We start from the raw sequence: 25,986 nt of genomic DNA, 5'->3' as shown, positions 1-25,986 counted from the left end.
AATCTAGCTTGAAATTTTGTTTGTCCCAGACTGGAGAGAATTGCTAATTGGGCTGGATTTAAACGATCTCTGACAACATTGTCAATGATAACAACTGACCAGGCTAAAATGAGATGTTTGCCCATGGAGAATTGTGCACTTGTTTGATTGGCAACCAGGCAAGTCCTTATGTTGTCTGGGCCAGGAGACCCACCCAGTTTTCATCCTGTGGCTACTTTCTTTCTTCTTTCTCTCTGGGCTGCCAACCTTGAGATGAAGCTGGTCCCCTGGGTGCCCCTCACCCTCTATTGCCCATACACTAGACTCAAGTGGCCTTAGCTTTGTAGCCTCCTGGTCCTTAGAAGTAGTGCAGAGAACTGAATGTGGGATTAGGAATCCTCATGTGACAGATGGTAACTTGTTATTTGATGACTGAGGCTCACAGCATCCTGCTATCTGTGAACCTTTCCCCACACATCCTTCCTTTTCTTGAAGCTATTTATGCTTCATCCTGGGTCAGGTTCAGTGCTGGTGAGAGAAACAGAAAGCAGTCAAACCTTTGCTTTCATGGAGACCCTCAGAGCAGGCAGACAGGTGTAGATCTGGTTCCGTGTCCCTGTCTGTAAAACAGGGGTGAAACTTGGACTCATTCCATAGAGGTTTTGAAGTTGATGCCAAAGGTAAAAGGCTAGCTCAGTGCCTGGCATGTAAAATCTCAAGAAATAGGAAGAATTTATGGTGAGTGTGCAGTAAATTAAGAGCAGTGGGAAGAGACAAGAGTGGAGGAGTCTTGGGGCATCATATACATGGCACTGTCATCTTGTGTCATGAAGGAGACTTAGGAGCCCTGAATAGAAGAGGAGACTTCAGGTGAAGGGGAAGACAAGTACATAGGAAACACAAGAGGGGGTCTATATGGAACAGAGGTAAGTTGTAGTCACTGGAAGATGGCCTTTTGGGCAGACTCCTTTAAGTAGACATCTGGAGAGAATAGCTAGGGCATATGACAAACAAAAACTTCTCTACTTTCTACCCTAATGAGCCTGGGCTTAACCTCTATACAACAGGAGTCCTCTCTGAAAGGTCTCAATAAGACTAATAGCTTGCTAAGTATGGACTTGGCCATTTCTTGGTGGAAAGGCCCAACCCTCTGCTTCCCGTAGCTTATTAGCTGCTCTGAGGATGCTGAGGATGTAAACAACTGGTCACACTGATTGCTGGTAGTGATGTCATGGGTGTATCCCTAATGATGTACTTGGTGATGTTAGGACTATTCCTGAAAACCAGAGAGAGGAGGATGAGATGTGTCCAGAGTCAGAGGCTCCGAGGTTATCTGAGGGGAATGAGTGGCTAGTGGGGTTGTCTACACAGCTCCCCACAGGGGTTGTCAGATGAACAGCCAATGTTGTCAGTAGGTCATGGAGCCATTGCTAGTGTCTGGGTGTCTGACATCTGTGGTGTCTGAGTCTATGAGCAATATTAAAATTTGTGTGGCCTCTTTTATGTGGCTTGAAGAACTGACTAGGGGTTCAAATGAAGAATTGGGTTATTTTATATATATATATATAATGGCATATCCACCGCCTCAGCTGTGCTCCAGCATAACAAGCCATCTCTTCGTGATTTATCACAACATCCATTCGCCCTCTTCGTCAGCCCTTCCCAGGGGTCTGGAGAGGATGATCTAATGAATTTGTGCTTAAGGTGGTTCTTAAGCTTCATCCACAGCGTTGCTTAAAACTAGTGAACACTGAATATCTTGCACACTCACTGCGATGAACTTTCCACTACGATGCTCGCGTGGTACGTTTCAGACCCCAACGATTCTCCCTCACAGTTGGTGCTCTTCCCAGGATCGTCACTCATCTGACCTTTATCAGCATCGCCCTGCTTTGTCTGCTCAGGCCACACCCCGCATAAGTGTTCTGTATCTTGTACTAGCCTGAACGACTACAAAATTCACCCATAACGTTGATGAAATAGCTCGCCCCCTTTCAGGGCTGTGAACTGTTCTGCGACATCTTCTGTTGGCAGACGTTTGGGCAACTCAGGGTCTCCTGCTATAATAAACGTGATAAAGGCAGAATAGATTGCCTTAAGCACCCATTGCCCCTTGGGAAGCTGCCCTGGGTGGAATGGTAGGGTACTGGGTTCAAGTTGACATTATCCAATCAATTTCCAAAGGGGTTGTGCCAATTCACACTCCAGATAGGAACATACTTCCTTAGGAAGCAGGAGTGGTAACCAGGCAGAGTCTGTTTTCAGGTTTGGATCTTGAGTTTCTTATCATCTTGTACCCTCTGGCCCACACAGCAGGCCCATGTGCCATCGGGATTCACATTGTTACCCCATCAGCTCGCTTTCACTGCTCCTAGGGCACTTGCTGTGGTATAGTAGGTATGAGAGAAAGACTGCAGAGAGACTGGACAGTGGTCAGACACAGTAGCATGCACAGCTGCTAGAGAGTCCTCTTCATGGAAGATTACTAAGGATGCTGTGGGGAAGGGATGTCCAGTGGTTCTTCTACCTCAGACGCTGACTCAGCATACATGTGGGACTGGGATGCTGCTTCTCTGCTCTGTCCTCATCTTGTGAGCTAACGGTGGACAGCTCCTACATCACATTTGGCTTTGGACTCCCCAGAGGCAGGCCAGTGCCCTGGACCTAGAAGGTGCTGAGCAGTGTTGATGGGGACGAGAAGACAGTGGTAATAGAAGTTGCAGACCCTGGCCTTCACTAGGAGGTCACGTGTGCCAAAGGGGCTTTGGCCTCAGAAGGATGCTATGAGCACTGATCACAGACACAGGCTTGCACTATCTGGGCTGAATCCCAGAGGTGATCATCAGTTTTTTGTTTTGTTTTCTCTTGTCTTGTCTTGTTTTTTCATCTGCCAAATGGGAATAGAAATAATTTATACCTCAGAGTAAGATCATGAGGTCACAGGAAAGAATAAGTGTGATGTCTCTGGCACCTGATAAATGTTCAGTAAGGGTCAATTCTTCTTCATATTTGCAGCAAGAAGATTGGTGTAGGAAAGGATTGGAATCAAAGTGAAGACCAGGGGAAGTTGCCACATATGGAAGGGCTCCGGGGTGGGACAAGGAGGCTGGACACCAAGGCTCTGAATGCACCAGTGATGACCCCTCCTTTCTCAGCATGGTGCAGGCTTTTTCTTCAGTGTGTTTTTTGTAGCAAGGTGAAATTTTATCCCAATTACTTTTCTCCGAGGGTCAATTGCATTTTGTGACGATCTAGAATAGTTATTTTATTTTCAGGTTGGGAATATTTTTAATTGATTTTGATGATTAAACTAAGACTGCTTGATTTTTTTTAAAGTGCAAAGGCTCATAAGTGGAAAAGGAAAATCCTGTTATCTCAGCCCCAGGGATCACTGGTACTTCTTGCTGGATTCCTTTCTGTCTTGATGTGCATGGCCTTGTGTACAACCATGCACACACACACACACACACACACACACACCCCTTTTAAAACATAACAAATTTACTTCTGGAATGTGCTGGTGTAATCTACATGTTTGGTAACATTGCATCGTGGATGCCCCTCACCCCATGCAAGGCCACCAGCGGTCCACGGGCAGCCCCGCCACACCACATCTAAGCCCTTAGGCATGGATGTGAAGGCTGTTTCCCTTTTAATGTAATTTTAAAATGAGAATGGTGTTTCTAGGATGAAGACTGTACACAGGCCTTTAAGCATTTTCTGGGTTAAAAGAGAAATGAATGTAAAGGAGCCATTCCTTAAGCCAGTCTCAATAGTTCAAATTCTGGGAAGGATGCAGTCTTTATTATAGCTCACCTAGTCTCTACACTTCGATAAATCCTTTCTTGGAGGCTGAGAGCGGAGGTCCAGCAGGAGAGAGCTGAAGTCCCCGCATGGGGCAATAGAGAAAAGGCTGGCACTGCAGAGCAGCCACAGGCCACTTCTCTGGTTTTACTCTGTAAGCTGGAGAGCTTCTCTCCAGGCTTCAGAACACAGGGATGCTAATTGCTTCCAAGGTGGGCCAGCCGGCCTCTTTGTCCTGGAGGTCCTCACATTCCGAGTTCACTCAGTGGCAGTGGCCCGGCTCCCTGCTTGCTGCATCCTTCCCTGGCCATCCCGCCGTATTCTGTCATCAGGAAGAAGTGGAGAACAGTTTGGATAGTGAGGAGCCATGCTCTTGTTTGAGAGCCCATTCAGTGTTCTACATGGGCCCATAAGAAGCCGTCGAAGGCTTCTGAGCTCCCAGTAGGGACGACTCCAGTCACTGTTCACTTAGGCCACAGGTTTGAGTTGAGTCCTAATGAGCTTCCCTGCCTCAGCTCTCTCCCTCCACATCCTGCTTCTAGATCATCTTCCTGGCCACTGTACCACTTTATACTATTTGGAATAGGGCTCCTCCCATTCATGTCTAATAGAACTCCAGGAAGTGACCCAGAGGATAGGTGCTTTGCAGATCTAGTTAGTTAAGAAGCTTGGGATGAGATCCTCTTGGTTTAGAGTGGACCCCTAAATTCAGTTACCAGAATCTTCACACAAGAAGAAGAGGACACAGGACACAGAGGAGGAAGACATACAGGGATGGAGGCAGAGCCTGTGGGGAAGATGCCACAGGCAAAGCACAGCCCTGCTCCTTAGCCCCTTCAGATGTTCCCATTACTTGTCCAAAAGCTTCCCAATCCACAGTCTACAGAGACAGGCTCCCTTCCCCTTCTGTCCTCTGTCCAACCCAATGACATCGTGTCTGTCCACACCCTGAACTTCCTCCCATCCAGCCTTCTGATCCACTCTGCTCTAAACCCCCATTCTACAGACCAGAACTGAAGACCAGAGAAAGCTGATGCCTCATGCTTAGCTCTGCAACTGCATGCCTTTATGATACCTCTTTATTCTGTGACATCTGCCAGCTGCAGGCTGTCACCTGGCTGACAGTGCTGTTGAAATGGCCGCATTTGGGTGTGTTGTGGAAAGAGCCCTCGCTTCTCCACTTTTGGATGGGCCCATTCTCCAGCCCTGGGAGCTAGCTGACCAGCGGATGTAGCAGTGGCATTTGGATGTGTGTGGGGCCAGGAGGCAAGAGTGTATCCTTCAGGGAGAGTCCCTCTGTACGCTTTTGATTTGCTGGGAGAAGAAAGGAGCTCCGGGCAGGCATGGGCCTAGCTTCTCTGTGAATGGAGCTCTTGAATTAACATTGTGGAGCTTCCTAAAGCTGCTAATCGGATTAGCTGTGTAGTGAAGGAAGTACTTAGCAGGAGACACACACACAGAGGCACACACACTTTCCAACCCTTTTGCATCTCTTCCGTATGCCTGGCAGGACCTGGTTGCCCTGTTTCTGAGTCTGAGTTTCCTCTTAACAACACAAGCTGGGCCGAAGCCTGTGTGGCCAACCGGCTGCATTTGTTTGTTTGTTTCCTCTTTCCCTGTAGGGCTGAAGGAGGCTTGTTTTGAACATTCCCATCTTTGCAAATGTACCTTGAGAGGAAGTTCTATCTTGCAGTTATCTCTGTTGGGATAATGGATCTGAGTTCTTGATCTCTATAAGAACTCTGAAAGAGGAAGCAGTTTTAATTACTTCTTGCTGCTGATGGAAATCGGTGTTTCCCACAGTGTCCATTCTGAGTCACTGGGCTGTGTCCATCCCCATTGAAGAGGCCAAGTTAGCCTCTTACTTCCTTAACTCCTGCCATCTGTGCAGAGCACCTGCAGAACCCCAGCAGTTTGGCTTCGGGGCTCAAAGTAAATAAATGAGCAGAAGTGAGTCTAAGACATAACAGCTTGTGTCCTCTCTCTGGATCTTTGAGTCATAAAGTCTTCTCCCATCATCCCTTTGGCTTCTAGATTGCTATTCATGATCCTGATCACAACTTGGGGTGGCAGAGGGGTACCCTCATTTACTCTCTGTGTTGCCATGGAAATAGAAGGGCCAATGGGACCACACCTTCATGTATTTCAAGACCATTTAAACTCTGGTGTTTCAAACTACAAAGGCAGACATCAGAGACTGCTGTGTACCTGAGAGGCATGTAGGTACCTGAATCAGATACACTGATTCAGGGTTTCTGGGCTCTGTTTTCCAAGGCGGGAGGATCTAAAAACAGACTCAGCATATATGTGTTCTCCAACACATTTTCATCCTCAGGGTCCTTGAGGGAATTAGTGGATGGGGTAATTTTAATCAGGCCCATAGACAGACCATGAGTTCTGAATATCCACACCCATGGTGAGACATTCTCCAGCCTATTTAGACAAGTTCTGTATTTTACCAATTTTCTTCATTGAGGTGGGAGTGCCTCCAGATAACACAGGTCCAGGTGAAAGGTGGGTACATGGGTAATTCCTGTGGTGTTCTGGGAAGGATCCATGCCCTAAGTATAGGAATACTGGGCTGACTTCTTGCTGGGGCAGCACCCAGGATTCAGATCTGTCTGCTCATACATTAGACACTGCCAAGTGCCATCTTGGACACACCAGGCTGTTGGAGATCTGTGTTTGCTGATGCCTCTGGCTTGAGAAGCTAGAGAGGGACAGAAGGCTTAGGGGACCTTTTCTTCTCCATATCCCTCTCACTGGATCCCAGGAGCTGGGTGGGGAGGGGTCTGAATAACAGATTTGGTGATTTTAATTTTTGAATCATTTTGCATTTGACATTGATTTTGGGGGGAGTCTGATGAACATCAATGAATAATTCTCCGAGAAAAGACACACACACACACACACACACACACACACACACACACACACACACATACTTGCTTGGAATTTCAAGGAGTTTAAACACTATTGGCCTTTAAGTTATAAGACTGTGGTCTGTGCCCTTCCATTTCTGGTGCTTCTACACCCTTGAAGATGCTCACTCGGGCCTCTGACCTTGTGCTGTGGGTGGATGTTGAGCAGGCTCAAGTTTGCATCCCTGGCTCTCTATTGATTAGCTGTGGATTTAGACTAACTCATTTCCTATTTATAAGATGGGACACTATGTGTCACTGTCTGTACTCCAATTCTTACCTCGTGGGAGAATCAAATAAATGTAGTTAGTGGAAACATTATCCCAGAATGTGACACACACACACACACCAAACCTGTACTATCCCCTTTGGTTGACATTTTGCTATTTTCTTGTTTCCTAGTCTTTCTGGTCCTTATCTGTGTCCTAGACCCTGGGCTCCCCAGATATTCCTTTGCAGTGCCCTGCCATGACCCATTGGGAATACTAAAGCCAGGCCTGTAGCAACATGCATGGAAAGGTTCTTGGATTTGATCCAACTAACATGTAGGAAATCTCTGTTAGCCCCCAAGATAATGGTATCTCTTGTTATCTCAGATCGAACTTTAAGGTCTATACTTCATTGCTTCTAGAAACAGCCTCAAGTATTATCTCCAATCTGTCCCCTTGACCTGCTAAACGCTCACTCCCTCCATTACCATCCTCAAAGAAAATATGAATTCTGCAGGCACGTGGGTGAGTCTTCCTCATTCTGCACACAATTCTTGTTTCCAGTCATTATCTACTTGCAGTTAGCTTGCGTTTCTCCTTTGTCAGACCTCAACAGTACTGACTTATTTAGTTTGCTCTTGGCCTTAGTTCCTTAGTGCCAGTATCAGGCTGGGTGTATAAATGATGTTACTTGTGGACTATAGATTCTATACATTGGCTGGATCTGAGCAGGGACTAAGAACTGTATAGTGGCCATACTGGCTAACCTGAACCTCCTCCCCCCCCTTTCCCAGAGGCCATTAGTGTTAGGCTTGTACACTTGACTGTGTGCTGTCTAAAGGCCCTAGGAATAAGTACAAGCTCAGAGAATGGTCTCAGCCTGAGAGTGGTGGCCCAGGGCTGGGCAGATCCACACTACCTTCATGGAGTATCTGAAGATGATGTCCATTAACCACATGGCAGCAGCTTATCTTACTGGCCCTACAGATGGAAAACATGGTCCTCAGGACATCTCAGAGACTGAGAGAACATCCAGGTTCCTGCCCCACGGCTCCAGCCTTTCCTAGATGGAAGCCATCCAGCTGGTCTCCCGTGGTCAGCCTGCTCTCCCAGGAGACTTCTCTTGGAGTTCCACATGATGGAACTTAATCTTCGTGTGCTGTCCTCCACACCCTGCCCTGCTGTCTCTCTGATGGCATGATTCACATCTCTCTCCCTTTCCTCCCTTCTGTCATGTAAGGAATGCTAACTGGGGAGCCTTCTGTTCTCAGTACCAAGACACGGCTGTATCCATGCTTTTTTTCCATCATCAAGGAGAGTGAGCTGAAATGACAAGCGATTGTTGTCATGATTGTGGAGCACTGGAGGGGTAGGAGGTGACACCAGAAGCTTCCCTCACTGTAGCTATCACTCATCTTCCTTAAGACCACTTTCCAGGCAGGCGTAAGTGTGAGCCCAGCCTGGGATTACAGGCACCCACCAGGTAGCACTAGGGAGGCCCTTAGCAAACTTTCTAGTTCTGCCTGGCAGCTGTAAAGACCAGGGCAGAGCAGACTCTGGTCCTCAGGGAAAGTGGGGGTTGGGGAGGACATAGGAAGTGCTGGCCCGGGAGAATATGACGGGGACAAGAGTCAAGACGAAAGCAAAAGTCCACAAATCAAAATCAGGGGGCGAGGTAAGAACCAAAAGAAACCAGGGTGAGCATCTCCCAAAGCCTCTACTGAGGTCAGAATACCCCAGAACCTGGACTTAGCTGGGGCTGGTAGTCAGCAGACACAGGGACCAGGACTCCAGCATTAGCTCCAACAAGGCTTGGCACTGCCTCTACCCATGAAGTCTTTTGTTTGGTGAGATGGTTTGAAATGATAAAGAGGCATTTGATAAAGTGCACATGTGCTCTCTGGGAAGGAAGGAAGAATGCAACATAAGGATTCTATCATCTCTTCCTCTGGGGCCTCAGTCAAGGCTGACTTACACCATGGACAGCAGCCAGCGCTCACTGAGTGTTGGGGGAGGCAAGCTTACCTTTGAGTTGATGTTCATCACCACTGCTTTTGTTGGCCACAGTGGGTGCTGAGCCAGGCAGGCAGGTATTCTCCGTCTGTCCAGGGAGTCACTGCTCTCAAGGGCCATGAGTCTTGGAGTTGGAATTGGAATCAGAAGATTAGCTTGAGACGCTGTGACAGGCGAGTGGGTAACGCCTGACAGTCTAGTCAACGTGTTCCCCAGATATGAGAGACAGACTCCACTTAAGGTAGCTCTAAAGAAAGAGTTTGTTCTGAGAAGATCTGGACAGTTGACTAATGATCAATGAATGATATGAGGGATAGAGAGATGGCTCAGTACATCAAATTCTTGCTATGCAAACCTGAAGACCTGAGTTCAGATTCCCCAGGACACACAGGGAACCAAGAGTGGTCGTTGCATCTATCATCCCAGTACTTCTACTGGGGGTGGGGGGTTGGGGAGTGAGGAGGTATGGGGGATGGTCAGGAGACTCCCCAGAGGATCACTGGAAAGCTAGCCTAGACTATGCAGCCATGACCCACAAAGAGACTTGTCTCAAATAAGCTGGAAGGAGATGACCTAAAGTTAAGGTTGTCCTCTGACCTCTACAGAGGTCAAGTCAAGGTCTTCATTCATATGCACACATGCTAATTGTATGCATAATCATATATACACTTGATATGCACCCATGATGCAAACACATCAAGATGAGATGTGAGAAACACAAAAAACACAAAAAAGATGAGAGAATTAATAGATAATTGATAGGTAGGAGAGGAAGAGGGGGAAAGGGACAGAGGGAAGGGTTGGGACTTGTGTGATAGAAAGAGAGGAATAAGGCTGATTTCATTTTTCAGGGACCTCAAATACTCTTTGTCCTTGCATTTACTCCGATATGGCCACCATAGGACCCTATTTTGTGACCCCTCAACTTAAGGTGTCTCCCACTGTGGCACCGACCTGTGTAGGGGTTCTGTGAAAGTGCTGAGAGTAACAGGTATTACCAAGATAATTACAGAAAGAACTTAGCGTAGGTTGACAACAGGGCTGGGGAGTTAGATACAGAAACAGCAACCCTGAAGACCGTATGTTTCCACCATGTCTGTGGGCTAAAGAAGCTCTGGGGCTGGAGAAGGAAACAGGGATTCCCCCTGCAAAGGCTCATCTTCCTTTGGGGTTAACCTGGACTCTTAGGGCCAAGCCTCATCATCCAGCCTAACGGGATATCATTTGCAACATCATTTTTCATGGGACAATATGAGTTCCCATCAGCCATCTTTTTTTCCCCCTGAGACAGGGTTTCTCTGTGTAGCCCTGGCTGTCTTGGAACTCACTCTGTAGACCAGGCTATCCTAGAACTCAGAAATCCGCCTGCCTCTGCCTCCCAAGTGCTGGGATTAAAGGCGTGCGCCACCACGCCCGGCTCCCATCAGCCATCTTAATGCATTGGATTTGGGGTCATCATTAGGAGAGTTGCTTCATGTGGCTCTGAGCGTCAGAAAGATGGTGCCTCAAACACTATCATTTGAATTTCCCTACTCCGAGTCTAACTTTCCTCTCCTTTAACTGTGTGTGTGTGTGCTTTGTTTGCACTGATGGCATTCTTACTTTAAATGGTAGCTGATTTCTAAAGCAGAATAAAACAAAATGGCCCTGCTAAAGGTATTTTATTTATATAGTCTCCTTATAAATATGCCCAATATCAGTGGTCTAGCTAGGGAAAAAATGTTCTCTCTGACCGAAAAGAATGCTAATGTAAAATCTTTTGGGTAAAAATGAAGGATCACTCTTTAGTTTTTTGTTTGGTTTTGATATAGGGTCTAACTGTGTAGCTAGATTGGTCTCCAGCTTGCGATCCCCCTGACTCAGTGCTAGGAGTCCACCATGCTCTACTTTTCTGAACTTGCTCAGGTGGCATTTCTTGGATTACTTCAGTGTGATCCTGGGAGTCTGAGTCTTTCTCTCTGCCTCTCTCAAGTTATTTGCTCCTTGTGACCAGTGGAAACTGCCCCTTGGGGCACACCAACCCACCAATCTAGCTTGTTCTTTTGGGCACGGTGACAGGTGAAACAGGCTTTTGACAAAATCAGTGTCACAGCCTTGGAGTTCCCTGTGACAGAGCAGGCTTCGGGGACATCTGAGGTTTTAATCTACATACTGGATAGATAGACTCCTCCTGAGAGTCAGGAATGAGTCCTTTGGGGGTTTTGTTGTTGTTGTTGTCTTGTTTTTGTTTGTTTTGGTTTTTGTTGTTATTGTTGTTTTTATTCTGGTAAACTCCTTGAATACTGTAAGGACTGTCCACATGGCCTCTGCTGCTCATGGTGTAGACTGGGTCACAATAATACCTTTGATTTGCCTTTGTCTGATGTTTGGTGGAACTTCAGACCAATCTGTTTAAATTGCATCCGATACGGCACCTTATAAAACTGCCCAGAAGGCTCCCAGAGGTTGGAAGTATGTGACTGTGGGATAGCTTTGCTCCTTCTTAGAAAACTACATCAATGAGCTAGACAGAAGAGCCAAAGACAGCCCGGACTGTTTCCCACAAAGGGACAGGAACTAAGCCCTTGAGATTGAGGGAGCTCAGACACTGCTTTGGGTGGTTGGTGAATCTGCTGGTGTGAGTCCAGGATGAGGCTTTTGGCCCGCTTATTCCAGGATGATGCACTGGACGACCTGGATCAAGCTGTGTATCTTATAGGACTCCCTATAACAAGGTTGGTATGTCATCATTTCTCTAGTTTCCAAGGAGATCCGGAGAGAAGGTGAGAAGGGTGCTGTCAGGCAGTCACACTCGGGATTCTGACCATCTTGCCTCTTCAGTGCTCTTTAACAACGCTTGCTTGTCTTCAGGTGCCCAGGAGAGAGCAGGGCTTTGCTTCTGTGCCCTGTGCTCTTCTACACTCTTTCATTCCCAGGCCTCAGTGACAATAGCCCAGGGCCTTGCTTCTGGCCTGTCATTAGCGTTGCCTACAGCCCCTCCACCCTCCAGCCCAGAGGTCCCAAGCTGTCAGCCCCCCAGCCAAATCTGGTCCGCAGATGTGTGTTGTTTGTTTTGTAGTGCTTATATTTTTAAAATTTACTGCCAACATTTGAAAATCAGATTTCTCATGAAAACCCAGAGCTCTGGCTTGTCTTGAGAAGCTGGAAAGTCCAGTCACACTAGCCCAGAGTCCACATGGCAACAATCAGTGGGTTGCATAACTCACTCGACTGAGCTCAGCAGGGCCGGGTCCTCTGTGAGTTGCCCACAGTCCCATCAGTTCAGAATCCTCTTTTGATACCTGTGTTACCTGCCTGGTCCCTGGCCTAACTCACTTGAGCTTGCACAGTAACCCAGCAAGGAAGAGGCACAATCTTGGGCCCTGATGAAAGTCCTATAATGCAGTCAAGGTCCCTTGTCTCTTCTCCTTTAAGGTAGGCTGGTAGAACTTCAGCTATTACCTGGATGCCTGAGAGAAGGTCTTAATCTGGGGCCTCTTTTCTTCCTTCTGTTGAATATTCAGTCTTGGGCACCTGCTTGTAATATAGCATGCTACCTCCTAAGCCCTGGATGACACTAGAGACACAGAAAATGCAGGTGAAGGCGGCGGACACCTTCTGTAGTTTGCCTGAAGGGCTTGTGGCCCTGCCTATAAGTTGGGATCAGGATAGGCTCTTCTTGTCTCAGTGAATCCATGGGAGGGTGACACTGAGGATACATCAATGTCTCTGCACCATTTCCCCAACATGTCAGTACCCAGAGCATCACTTACAGTAATCAATATCTTCTGATGCCCCTGCTTCTGTCTCTGTCTGTCTCTGTCTCTGTCTCTGTGTCTATGTCTCTCTCTGTCTCTCTGTCTCTCTGTCTCTCTCTGTCTCTGTCTCTCTCTGTCTCTCTCTGTCTCTGTCTGTCTGTCTGTCTGTCTGTCTCTCTCTCTCTCTCTCTCTCTCTCTCTCTCTCTCTCTCTCTCTCTGTACATGTGCACTATGTAGTCCAGGTTGGTCTTGATCCTGAGATGCTGTCTGAGAGACAGCTTGCGGCTGCTTTCTTTTCTCAAATTCTTTGATTTCCTGAAATTCTTGCTACTCTTTCTGTGATTTAGCACATGGAACTTGCACTTTGAGGTATCTGTAAATCTTTATTGGGCCTCTCTGCAAAGGGCATGGGATAGAATTTTTCTACATCTCCTCCTGAAGCTCTGGCTGGACAGGGGGAAGCCCTAGTCCCTGCCTGTTCATAGTCCTTTCTGCTCTTCCAAGTTCAAGCTCAGGGTTCGGTTCAGGATTTAATCCTAGCCAGTATACACATTGGCTTAAATGTATATTTGTTTGCATTCTGTCCATGCAGGAACATTTCCTATTTCTGTATTTAAGCATGCATTATGGATGTGTCTTCACTAGGAAACAGATAGTATAGATGTTATAGGATAAGATGGGCACTGCCCAAGGGCTGGTGTTTCAGCATCTATCTCCAGGGAACCTTTACTCACTGGATATATGGCCATCTTGCTGACCACTCTAGGTGGTCTGTGCACATGAGCAGTATATCACCATGCAGGTGCATGGCAGTCTGAGCAACAACTGCTTATGCTCTAAACGCTTCTGTTGAGAAGGTATCCATCTGGTCTGTTCCCTGTTCTACCACACAGCTCTGAGCTTCTCCAGCTCCCAAGAGAGATCAGAATCTTCTCTTCCTTTCTTTGGGGCTTCTGTGTTCTTATGTTTTCTGATTGCCTCCTGTTCCCTGGGTCAGCTCCCACGGGGTGGGTGGCTATATTCCATGTATTGCTTTTAACTCATTTGGAGTCTCTGCTTCTTGCTGGTGATTTTGCCATTTAGTGTGATGCCCAGTTGTGGTCCTGAAGTGCCGCCAGCATCTCCTGATCTCAAGAAGGTTGCAGTGGGCCTTGTAGAGAGACCCAGGAATAGCACTGAGGACTAAGTTACACAATTGCTAGCTGAAACATCAGTGCCGGTGAATATGTACGAGATGGTAAATAAGGTGTCTCTGAGCATAAACACACATGGAACTACAGACACCAGTGGTTGGAAACTCAAACAGGATAGCACACAAAATACGTCATGCTGTGTTGTATGTAGCTGGTCATGCACGCTGTGTTTTGCTTCCCTTGGAATTGGACTAGGGGCTCACTATCTTGGCACTCACAGCCACGTTAAAGAACATCATTGTGAATAATGAGGACGGACTAGATCTTCCTTCTGAAGACCAAGCAGCACCTACCAACACATTCCACATTGCCCCAGTGTTCCCTCCTCCTCTGCTGGACCACCAGGGAGCAGAGGCAGGGACCGAGCTCAAGCGCTCCCAGATCTCCAAGCAGCAGCTGCTGTCTGCAGACCATGCCTCACTGAGCCTTGCTTTCAGCTAAAGGGGGGATGGGGTGGGGCGGGAAAGATAATGCTATTGCCCCAGATGCAGTGTTGAGATGACACATGTGAATCCTGCTCAGTCTTATTCAGACCACTTGGATTGGAAGCATTCGTATGCTTATATGTTTGTGCATGTGTATGGTTTATTTATAGGCATGTCTATCCATGTGCCTGCATGTCTGTATATGCACCATACATGTGCAGATATCCACAGAGGCCAGAGCATTGGATCCTTTGGAACTGGAATTACGGGTTGTCGGGAGCTGCTTGGCATGGTTGCTTGGAACTGAACATTGGTTCTCCCCCAGAGCAACAAGTGCTCGTAGCCACTGAGCCAGCTTTCCAGCCCCTGGACATACCTGCTGTGCATATGCTGCAAGGAGCATATGCTGTAAGCACCATGTGGTTGGAAGGATCCAAGCTGTTCTCTTGGTCCTCATGAGGGAGACAGCTTTGAAGGAATGGCACACTGACAAACTTACAGAGAATTGTTCCATAGGCCAGGGAGAAGGACACCATCAGTGGGTAGGAGCACGCGATTCCTAAGCCCAAGGACCAGAGTTTTAATCCCCAGTACCCACATAAACAGCCTGGTGTGTGGACACAGGTAGATTCCGAGAGTTTGCCGGTCATCAGCCTGGCCCAAATGTTAAGCTCTAGTTCAATCAGAGACCCTGTTTCAAGGCAACAAGGCAGAGAGGGGTAGAGGCAGATACCTCCATATGCCCATACATAGGCGTGCATACCCCCATACTTATATGTGTGAGGCACTATGGAAACTTGGTGAATTGGGGGTGGGCGTGGACAAGAGAGTGCAGAACAGTGAATGAAATATGGAGAAGGGGCATGGCTTCCTGAAAGAGGCTGAGGGGTACCAGGGAGTTTTGCTTGGATGTGCAATGGGGATGACATCACAGGAAGAAGCAAGCCCAAGCACACTCATGGAGGAGGGAACTGGACCGTGAGGTGGAACAACCCAGGAAGCATGGTTCAGGGTGGATATCTGTGGGCATGAGGATGGAGAGGCGAGTTGGATTGGTGGGTGGGATCAGACTGGTCTAAGACTACCCCACTCCCATAGCAATGCCTGGATGGTCTGAATCCCTCCCTTTCTCTTCCCATTTCAACCTGCCTTTCCTTCAGGCTTAGCCAGCCCTTCTCAGGAAGCCTGTGGATGCTCACACATGTTCCAAATGTATCCTGCTTTAACCTTGTGTATTCTTGGTATGCTACAGTTCCTGCTGCTCTCTTCCTGTCTTTCTACTAGTCACGAGGTCCTTGGGACTAATCTCCTCATTGCTGTCACCCCAGCCTTCATAAAATGACTCTCAGAAGTTTCTGGAAGCCAATATAAAGAACATCTTCCCAGTAAAGGATCATGAAGACGTAGCAGTTTCCCTCTGGGGTTTCTCAGAACCCAAACGGAACAGTTATTTCTGTGAGGGAGAATGAGCATTCATTTCATCTGTCTTGCTTTCCCGTCCTTTCTATTAGCTCCATCTCAGTGAAACTACACCATCACCTCACAACCCGAGGATCAAAGGTAGCATTCTCTCTGTGCATGCGGGGCAGCCTTGACTTAGGGCAAGCTAGGGTGAGTCTGGGCTGCAGGCTGTTTGGGGAGAGCCTCATCTGGTGGAGACAGAGAAGGTGGTCCCAGCAAGATCCTGACCTGAGGGTGGTCATCAAGATTAAGAGGCTGAGGCCTCCTGAGGCAACCTGAAAGGTGATGGTGAGGCTACATCCCACACATCGTCCTGCTACTGACACATGAGATGTTAGATCCTCTGATAACAATTCCACTAATGAGAAAACAGGCTGAGCGATTAAGTACCTACCATAGATCACTTAGGCCCAGTGCTGTGCTGTGTAACTGGATATTCTATTCTGCTCCTGCATCTTCTCCTGTCAGACCTTCCTTTCCTGGATCTTAAACCCCTTCATGTCTTCCAATGCCATCCTTAGGAAGTCCTCTTGGACTTCCAGGTTGGGAGCCACAGGTCCTTCCTCAGGTTACTCTTATGTCTGCTCCACAGCTATGTCTCCTGCACACCAGGAACTGGCCAATTGCATTGCAGAACTGGCTTGAATCAAAGCAAGAGGTAGCTCCTGGCCATGGTGGGGGTGCCTTGCACAGCTCTGGAGGAGTTCTAGAGTGGTTCTGGTCTCAAGCGAGAGCAAAGAGAATCTTTCTTTATATCCAGATTGGACCATTCTCTATTTCTGAAGAAGGACTGTCTTCATGGCTGCCTAGCCTGATCCCCAGTTTGGAGGCTCAGAGCTCTGACTGAGGTACCTCTGTGTTCAGGCAGCCCCTGGTAGGATCCCCTGGGAGGCAGAGAGTAGTGGACAACTTCTCTTGAGTCTCAGGTTCCATTTCTCATCTGCTTTTCTTCTCCCTGTCCTCCTCCTTCTGTTCCCCTTCTTTGGAGACCTGTGTCTGTCACATGGAGACTTCACATCTCACAATATGCACCAGGCTCCCCCGAGTCTCCAGAACCTGCCCTGAGATTCACCCAAGGAGCACTCGCTGTGAGCATGACTCATATCTTCTAGTTGTCCAGGAAGCAGGAACTTTCCAATCTCTTTCATTGGGGCATTGGCTCTTCATGATCAAGGTTGGCATCTCTAGTCCTCAAGTACAAAGGCCACTAGAAGAAGCAGGTGGCACTAGGACTGCCCTCTGGGTTTGCCTCTTACCTGCTGTGTGCCTTCAGGTAACGTTGAGGCGCTCAAAGCTTTAGTTTTCAGTTCAGTGAAAGCTAGCAATAATGTCTGCCTCATACAATCATGCTGAGAGGCAAATGAGAAAACACACAGGACTCAGCACACAGGAGCACAGTACTCAGCAAAGTACCCAACAGACACTGATAGTTACCTCTATGAGTGCTAGGCCACAGTTTGAGAACTACAGAAATAATCTTGGCCACTCCACATCATTCTTCCAAGGGTAACAGGATGACTACACAGAGCTTGGCCTCCAGGGTCTTTCCTTAAGGTCTGCCTTTCCTTTTGTTATCTGTATCTGTGTAGCCTATACATGGTTATAGGCAAGCACCACATGGAGCAGGCATGGAGAGATATGATGCCAGTTGCAGTGACAGGCTCCTGTTTCAATGACTGTCAGTACCAGCAAGAGTTTCTCGGTCTGAACTTGAATTTGTTAACCGTTAAGGAGAACGTGAATTTTTATCTTGGCTTGTGATGCTGGTATGAAATGCCCTGCTGGTATGAAATGGTTGGCTGTTCCACCCATTTCTACTCCTTCAGACTTCAAGAAGAGATGGAGAGTCAATGATACTGATGATGATGGTTTCGTCATATATCGGGGGCTGAGGCTTCGTGATAGAGCACTTGGCTAGTATGCACAAAGCCCTGGGTTTGTCCTTAGCACCCCTATCCCAAGTTATAGGAGCCGATTCAGCAAGTGCTTGCTGTGTGCCAGGTGTGATTCTGTGCACTGCATGTATTATTTGTCTCTTAATTTATGTATCAACCCTTCAAGGAAGGGTAGTTTTTGTACACTAAAGGATAGCGGAAACAACCAAGAAGGCAAGGCCAGACTGGGTGTGACTGAGATGGAGCGGGTAGACAGTGGTGCATGGAGCCCAGGGGCAGGAGAAAGCTGGATGTGTGAAGCATGCCTAAGCAAAGGGCCTATGTTAACTCACCCATCAGTAAGGGAACAGGCACAGACAGATACAGCCTTCAAGATGAGTGGAAGCCCAATACCAAGCAAAATGGTGACCCTGACCTGGGATCCCAGATCTTAGAGGGCTGTAGAAAGAGGATCAGAATCACGAGTTTGAGACCAGCCTGGGTTATGTAGCACATTCCATTTAAGCCTGGGTTACAGAGTGATATCCTCTCTCAAATATCTTCTCCCATGATCCTCTGCTGAGGGACAGGATCAAATTCTAGGTTTCATCAATCTATGCCACAACACAAATATTTGGTGAACTTAGAAAAAGAAGGTCAGGTCTTGCAAAGCCTGAGAGGGTGCTAACAGTTTCTTCTCTGGATCCCACCAATGAGATGCCTTCCTGCCAACGTGTGGACTCTTTGTTTCTTCCAGTGGGGAGAGAGAAAAGTGGGGTGGAGTAGAGGGAATGGGGGGGGTGACCTATGACTTTCCCATCTGTGTAAACACAACCATGTTTTTCCCCCACCCAGAAAGTTTCCCTGGCAATGTGTGTGTGTGTGTGCAAGCATACTTGTACTTACATATGTGTGCAGAAGTGAAGAAAACATGTTTTTTGGCAATTATCCATTGGAATGGAGTTCTTTAAAAATAATTCTTTATTCTCAATTATAAAAGCATCATGGAGAGTTACAAAAATTTCAAAGTTACAAAAAGCATATAAGAAACATAAAGGTTACTTCACACTCCCCAAGCAGAGACCTCCACGATGCTCCCTGAGGCCTTTGCCAGTCAGGCTTGTCCTATGTCTTTTTCCAGTCATGGTTGTCCTATGTATTTTGGGCTTTTTATGAGACTATAGGGTCATTCTGGATTCTATCTGAGTTATACCGGGCATTATTTCTTAACCTGTTGGTTTGTGACTTTTATGTTACTTTCTTACCTTACAATATTATGTTTTTCTATTCCACAAACAGCTAAAATAGTTTAAAAGGTTACATATTGTTCCACTGTGTCATAGTTGGTCTTAGCACACTCCCCCAGTGTGGGTACAGATGCTACAGACTATTTTTAAGGTTGAGATGAGTGACTTTTGTCCTCCTGCCGATGTTCTCAGTGAGGACACCTTGAAGACACAGCATTGCCTGTGTTAGAATTGCCTGCCTCTCAGGCTTTGGTGTATCTTTTAAAATTACAGAATGCAGCCGGTTTATGTTTCTCTTCCACTGGAACTGTAGCAGAATTCCTGTCATTATCCCCTCGCCAGGATTAAATCATTTCATTGACAAAATCTGGCAATGATCTTTTAACTCATTTTCCCTTTCCCTTCTGTAGCATTTGGAATTTGAAAGCTCCTTGGCACGGGCTCCCTCAAGATCACACATCGATTACCATAGTGACCGTCTTGTTTGTTCTTGGATCGACCTTTTAAAGGGGCTTCGCCTTTTCCCCTGGTGAATTATTAAAACCCCAGTGGAACAGTTGTGGTTTTGCTAGTTCCTGGTGGAGGTGAGCCCCCCCTGAGTCTTGAGTCTTGTCTGGGCGTGGTGGCTTAGACACACCTATCCAGGAGAGGGGCAGAGGCATGGAGTACAGTGTGGCTTCTGGACTCTGATGGACCAACCTTGGGATAGGAATGCAAATCCCACTACTAACTGCCTGGTTCACGGACTACAAATCTCGGTTCTCTCTTATATAAAATGGGAACACGTCTTTGCTATGTGTTAAGTGGACCATTAGGCAAGGTGGTGAGGTGTCCCCAGATAATCCCACTCTGTGTTATGCCTGACAGGCTTTAGTTGAGCCCCAACTCCAGCCACAGATTTCTCTGTGTTTCTTGGGAGCTTGACTTGAACTTTGGGTTTCTTTGTTACTCTTGGCACACAGGTGTCTCCCTGTCTTAAGTTCCAGCTCACAGCCACGAACCGTCTTACACAAAATTCAGTTACAGATTTTTCTTCAAAGTGCTTAATTCTTCCCTGAAAAAAATGAGCTTATTATTTATGCTAATCCATTAGAACTCAGACACCATGAAGGCAGGCTACGTGGGCAGGAGCCTGCATCAGTTTGCTGTCCAGGGCAGGTGCTCAACCGAGATTTTCTGAAGTGAATGGGCTGCTGGTAAACTGGTTTGTAGGGGTTGGGGTTTTCTTCTTCTTCTTCTTTGATTGACTCAAAGCCATTTTCTGCTATAATTATCTATAAGGGCACCCTAATACAATCTGCAGTTAAGAACAGTGGCTATTGTGTTTACAAGAAAACGAAGGATCAAGTGATGTTATGCTTTAAGAATGAAAAATAGAAGGAATAATTAAAGTTTTGTTTATGCATTTCCATATTAATGAATATTCATAGTCACTATTATTCAAATGGGCAATATTGATTTATGAAACAAGGTCCCCTTGGGGTTTGAAGGAGCCTATCTCCTTCTGCCTGAGTATCTCGGATGTGTACCGTTGATATTTCATTAATTATGGTGAGATGAAAGGGCGTTGTGTGTACACCAGTGTCTATTCTGATGCATGTAATTAAGGCACTTTTTGTTGGGAGCGGAAGAAAATTGGGCTTTCGCAAAGGAAAGCAGCTTGCTCCCAAAGTTGCTAACAGATTGCTTCTTAATTGAACTTGGGAGGTGAATTATATGGTGAATTAGAAAAAAGAACAACTTGGAATTCAGTGAATTGTTCCATAAAGGAAATGGTGGGGTTGAATTGCAGATGCTGGTTAGAGACATTGCAGCCTGGACTCATGCATCACGGGCCGCTGACCTCCACTGTGTTTCAGAGAGAGCCTGGACAGGGCAAGCTCTCTTTTCAAGGCCTGGAGGGCTTTCTTTCCCAGAGACCAGCTGTAAGCCTGGGTTTCTTATGCAAAGGAGACAGTTTGAATAAACCCCTGTGACTAATGAAATTTACAAGGCTTTGCATATTGTTACCCCGAAGAGGTAATTAAACAACGGTCAAATGTATGAGATATGTTTCTATGTATGTGTGTACATACCTGTGCATACGTATGTGCATGTGTATGTGTACGTGTGTTCACATGTATATGTGTGCCTTTTTTGTCTTCCAGCCAATTCCTTAGGAAGAATATACCCCTGTACTATGAATGAATCCAATTGCCCAAGTATGTTTGTTTGTTTGTTTTGTGTGTGCGTGTGTGCACAGGTTTGTTCATGTATGTGCATGTGCATGTGGAGGCCAGAGGACAACCTCAGGTGTGATTCCTCAAACACTGACTGCCTTTCCTTCAGAGACAAAGTCTCTCTGACATGCTCAGAGCTCGCCAAGTAGGTTAGGTTGGCTGGCCAGTGAGCCCCGGGGGTCTCCCAACTCAGCCCCTTCAGTGCAGAAGTTAATCAGCATGCTTCCTCACATGGGTTCTGGGGTGACACTCAGGTCCTACCACTTACAAGACAAGCACCTTACTGATTGAGTCTGGCCCAGCTCCGGTCTTTCCTCTTCTATAGCACTTCCATTTGTAGTCTCAGCCTGAGCCTCATCTGTCAAGGAACAGTGCCATCATTTTAGGGGTGACACAGCTTCTTCTGAGGTTGGGTGGTAAAACCCCAATGCTACATCTCCAGTTCCTAATGAGATTGTAAAGAAAGGCCTCAGTGGTTAAGACTATCATACAAGGTCAGCCTGGCAGTGGTGGAGCATGCCTGGGAGACAGAGGCAGGCAGATCTCTGGATTCCGAGGCCAGCCTGGTCTACAGAGTGAGTTCCAGGACAGTCAGGCTTACACAGAGAAACCCTGTCTTTAAAAAGGAAGGGAGGAAGCAAGCAAGCAACACGCCCCCCCCCCAATACTAAGAAAAAGAAATCTTACAAATCACCAAAGGGCTGGAAATGGCTCCATGGTTAAGAACAACTGCTGCTCTCCCAGAAAAGCAGGCTCCAATGGGAGCCTTCACATGGAAGCTCACAGCTCTGCAACTCCATCTCTGACTCCAGTTCTAGGGGACCCAACACTTTCTTCTGGCCTCCATGAATGGTGCAGATTAAATAGATCCAAGAAAACCACCAATATACACTTAAAAAAAAAAGAAGAAGAAGAACACGGTACAAGATGAGGTCTCTTCTACAGTTCTGAGAAGCTATGGTCAACTTTATTTGGCAACAGAATCTCATTATACAGACCCAGCTGCCCTGGAACTCATGATCATCCTCCTGCCTCAGGCTTGTAACATTATGCTTCTTTTCCTGGTTGCTGTGACCAATCTTGATTGGATCTTCAGATCACCTGGGAAGCTTTTCAAAGTCCCCGTGTCCAGGCATGCCACGGCCAATTAAAGCAGAGCTTCTGAGGGTCAGAGTGGGGTTGGGAGGCAGGCCTCAGTATTTCTAAAAAATAATATTTCCCAGGTCATTCAAAATTGTGGCCAATGTTGAGAGCCATTATTCATTAGCTGCCTCCCTCTCTCTAGTAAAGCCGAGAAACACACGTTTCCTCCACAGCATTAAACTGAGCTGTGTTTAGTGATTGCTACCATCCATTGAAACACCACTAAGCCCCAGTTTTCTGCTCCCTGGCCCATCTATCACCTATGTAACTGGGTGCCCACCTCGTGCCAGGTTCTGAGTATCAGGACTGGTGTGTGTGTGTGTGTGTGTGTGTGTGTGTGTGTGTGTGTGTGTGTATACCCTTTCCTTTGTTACTAAACCTAGAAGTTACTAAGGGGGCTCTGCTGGACACAAAAAAGATGTCAGAAATGTATAGTGAGAGCTATGGACAGGGTAGGGGGTTGAGGAAGTTCAGAGGCGCTGGGTTTACAGCTGGAAAGAGCGGGGGTGCCAGCCTGCAGTGTCCCAGAGGAAATGGTGTCCCACGAGAGACGTGAGAAGCCAGGAAGATGTAGCCAGGCCCAAAAGGAGGGCATGTTTTAAGAAGATGTTTAAGATGAAAGTAGTAAGGCAGTCCACATCTGTAATTCCAGTACTTAGGCATGCGGAGTTTAAGGCCAGCCTAGTCTACGTAGTAAGGTCCCATTTCCACAAAAATAAAGGAGAATAATGGGAAATAGAAGCACAGTTCCTACAGCTTAGGGTGGTCCAGTTGGTGGAAGTAGAGGCAAGAGGTGAAGCAGAGGCACCTCAGAGGGCCATGTCACTAAAGGTCTCCACCACACGCAGAGCAGAACACATCCCAAAGACAGGGAGATGCTTTGCATCCAGAGAGTGCAAGGCTCGTCAACTCATGGACTAGGTGGATCCCGGGCAGAACTGGAAGCCTGGGTATGCTGTCCCTCAGAGGATGAGGTCAGAGAAGGGACTGTGCTCCTGTCTTTGGTCTGGTTTGGTGGTAGTGTTTTGGTTTTGTCTTTTGTAGCTGAGACCGGCCTTGAATTTGCTACATGGCCTTGAACTCCTCCTGATCCTCTGCCTTTACCTCTTCAGTGCTGGGATGACAAGGCATGTGCCCTTCCATTCAAAGTTGGAATTTGTGTTCTTAACTGCCGCAGCTCTGTCGTTTAATGCCAGGTGTCCTCTCACAGATTGTCTGGACAAGGCACTGGGCTCTTTGGAGTTGCCTATACCTCTGAGTGTAAGCAACAGAGCAAGTTGTTCTTGCTCTGAGGGGGACAAGGACTTTCTATGACTGACACCATAGTGCCCTCAAGACAGTGGTCTCTTGGCGTGTATTCCCTGGTCTCCTTCCGTGGGTGTCTGTGAGGCTGGAGGCTCCAAACCGGTACACTCTTAGCTTGTAGCTAACACCGTGATTGGCACTTCAATGAATAGATTCTTTCAGTCATACCTACCTGTGTGTCTCTCCCAACTTCAAAGCCTTTCACCTGTTCTAGCCCCCAGCATCAGAGAGCCTGCCTGAATCCCCTGCCTGCTGCAGAACTCAATGCCACCTGGCTCCCCCCATCACAGCCTCAGCCTTCCCCACAGCCACAGCCTCTACTGCTGCCCTAAGTGCCTCCATTAGAACTGCCAGCTTATCGTGAACCAGGGCTGCGTCCAGACATCACTTACAGATCTTTCTTCCTGCTTCCTTCCCTGCTTTGTTTTGGGAAGTAGAACAGGATGAAACTGGCTGATATCTACAATGGACTCCCATTGCCTGTAGACACTTATTTAAGCCTCAGTTCTCATGCCTCCTTCTTGTCCACTGTTAGCAGCTCCGGTAATGCAGAAAGCAGATGCAGTTAAATGCCTGAATCCAATCTAGGGCACTCAAAGGTGAAGTCCAGAGAATGTCTGTCTGCAGGGCCACACCCTGGCTTGTCTTGCAGTTGATGGCTGACAGGCTCACTGCCATTCTATATCTTCTCCTTCCATTCCTGGCATGCCCAGCACCCTGCTGCTGAGCATGCTCCCACCTCTGGGCCTTTGCACCTGCTATTCCTCCGTTTGGAATGCTCTTTGCCAGATATCTATAGACGTCGCCTCTCTTCAGACTTCTGCTTTCCTTTCCTACATGAAATGACACTCTAGAATCTCCCTTTTTTCTCTTCATACTCACCAGCAGCCAACTTAAATTCTTCACTTTTATTTGTCCTTCTTCCTCCCTCCCCCCACCCCCTGCACCATCAGAATATAATTTCCTGAGGTCACCTCCCCAGCAGTAGTAACAGAATCTGGCACATAGCAGGTGTCGGATGCATATTTTCTGAATGAACACACATCTAAACAAACCCATTACCTCATTTGGTCCCCACAGCAGCCCATTTGACAGACCAAAGATGCTAACGCCCAGGTTCTCGGCAGCAGTTGCGCAGCCTGCGGGGCGGAGGCTGAGCTAGACTCCGAGCCTGGCGTCGACCCGCCCCTCTCTCTGCAGATGGCACATTCCTGTGCTGAGGAACGACTTCATACCATCAGGATTTCCCCTGACCTTTAGCCTAAGAGGAAATGATATCGCAACTGGAATACCCAAGGGCCGAGAGCTGGCAGCTCGGACCCCAGCAGCTGCAGGAGCCTTGTGAGAGCATTCCTAGCCGGCCAGCCAGGCAGGATGCAGGGAGTCTCCTGTCCCTGCCTGGTGTTGGGGGTCCTTTCTCTACAGGAGGCCAGGGCAGCTGCAGGCTTTGCCTGAGTCACAGCGTGGATGAGACAGTCTGCCACTCAGGAGCTGGTGAATGGCCACACGCTGCCTCTCCTGGTGTGAACTCGGACACAGGGTACACATTGGACAGTGTGGTGCCAAATGTAAGCTTTCCTCGGGCACCGGTGGCTCATAGTTAGGTCTTGGGTCTTTGACCAGGAGACCATATTCTGAGCAAGGCCACTCTGGACTCACTATCGTTCCCCTCAGCCTTGGCTTCTCCAAGATGGGGCGTACTTGAGACAGAGCTTCAGGTTTCTCGATCAATACAAAGAAACACCTTCTTGTTTGTCAATAAATTCTTCTTTGGAGGCTTTGATATGGTTTCTCACAGTCACTTTATCTCCTGGCCACAGATCTGCTCCCTGGTACCTTACCCAGTGCCCACTGATGGCTCCTCTTATTCCCCCACAGAAGTCCCGTCCCCTCCACAAACTGCTGAATTAATCTTCAGAACTTGCAGTTAGCTCCTCTGCTGTTCCATCCAGCTTGCCATTTAGAGAGCGCTAGCGTTGAGGCAGGAATCCTGTCTGCCTTGTCTGTGGTTGAATCTGTGGTTCCTGGGATTGGACCCAGCACACAGTAGGACAGTTAGTCCTAGGAGACTGATATATTCTGAGAGAGGTAAATGCTGACAGTGTCTAGACATGGCTGTGCCCACACACATTTGATCCTTGCTGCCCTTGCTGTACCATGTCTGCAGAGTCCCGTTTATAAAGAAAGCTCAGTGGTTTTCTAAACACGATTCTTCATACGGGGAAAATAGAACAAAAAGAGAAAGCCCAGAACAGCAGCTCCTCAGTGATGGAGCTCCATCGGAAGTTCAGCAGCCATGCTGGACACCCTTACATGGACTTGACACTAGAACTTCCTTCTGCATCCATTCCATCTTCTCTAGGTGGATAAGGAGCTGACCTGGACTCCCCACAAGCTTTATTAATTCTGCTCTGAGCATCCTTGACTAACTAAAGATGATGGTAGTTTTGTTAGT

General features: G+C 47.5%; 1 protein-coding gene across 1 annotated transcript in view; it reads left to right on the top strand.

Moving 5' to 3' along the window:
• Positions 1-25,986, top strand: part of Tll2 (tolloid like 2) — a 121,855-nt gene that overhangs the window by 24,469 nt on the left and 71,400 nt on the right. The window lies entirely within an intron of this gene.

This window comes from Mus caroli, chromosome 19 (assembly GCF_900094665.2).
Source record: "Mus caroli chromosome 19, CAROLI_EIJ_v1.1, whole genome shotgun sequence".
In the NCBI taxonomy this organism is placed as follows: domain Eukaryota; kingdom Metazoa; phylum Chordata; class Mammalia; order Rodentia; family Muridae; genus Mus; species Mus caroli.
Note: the sequence above shows the minus strand (reverse complement) of the source record. Positions and strands in the feature narration are given on the sequence as shown.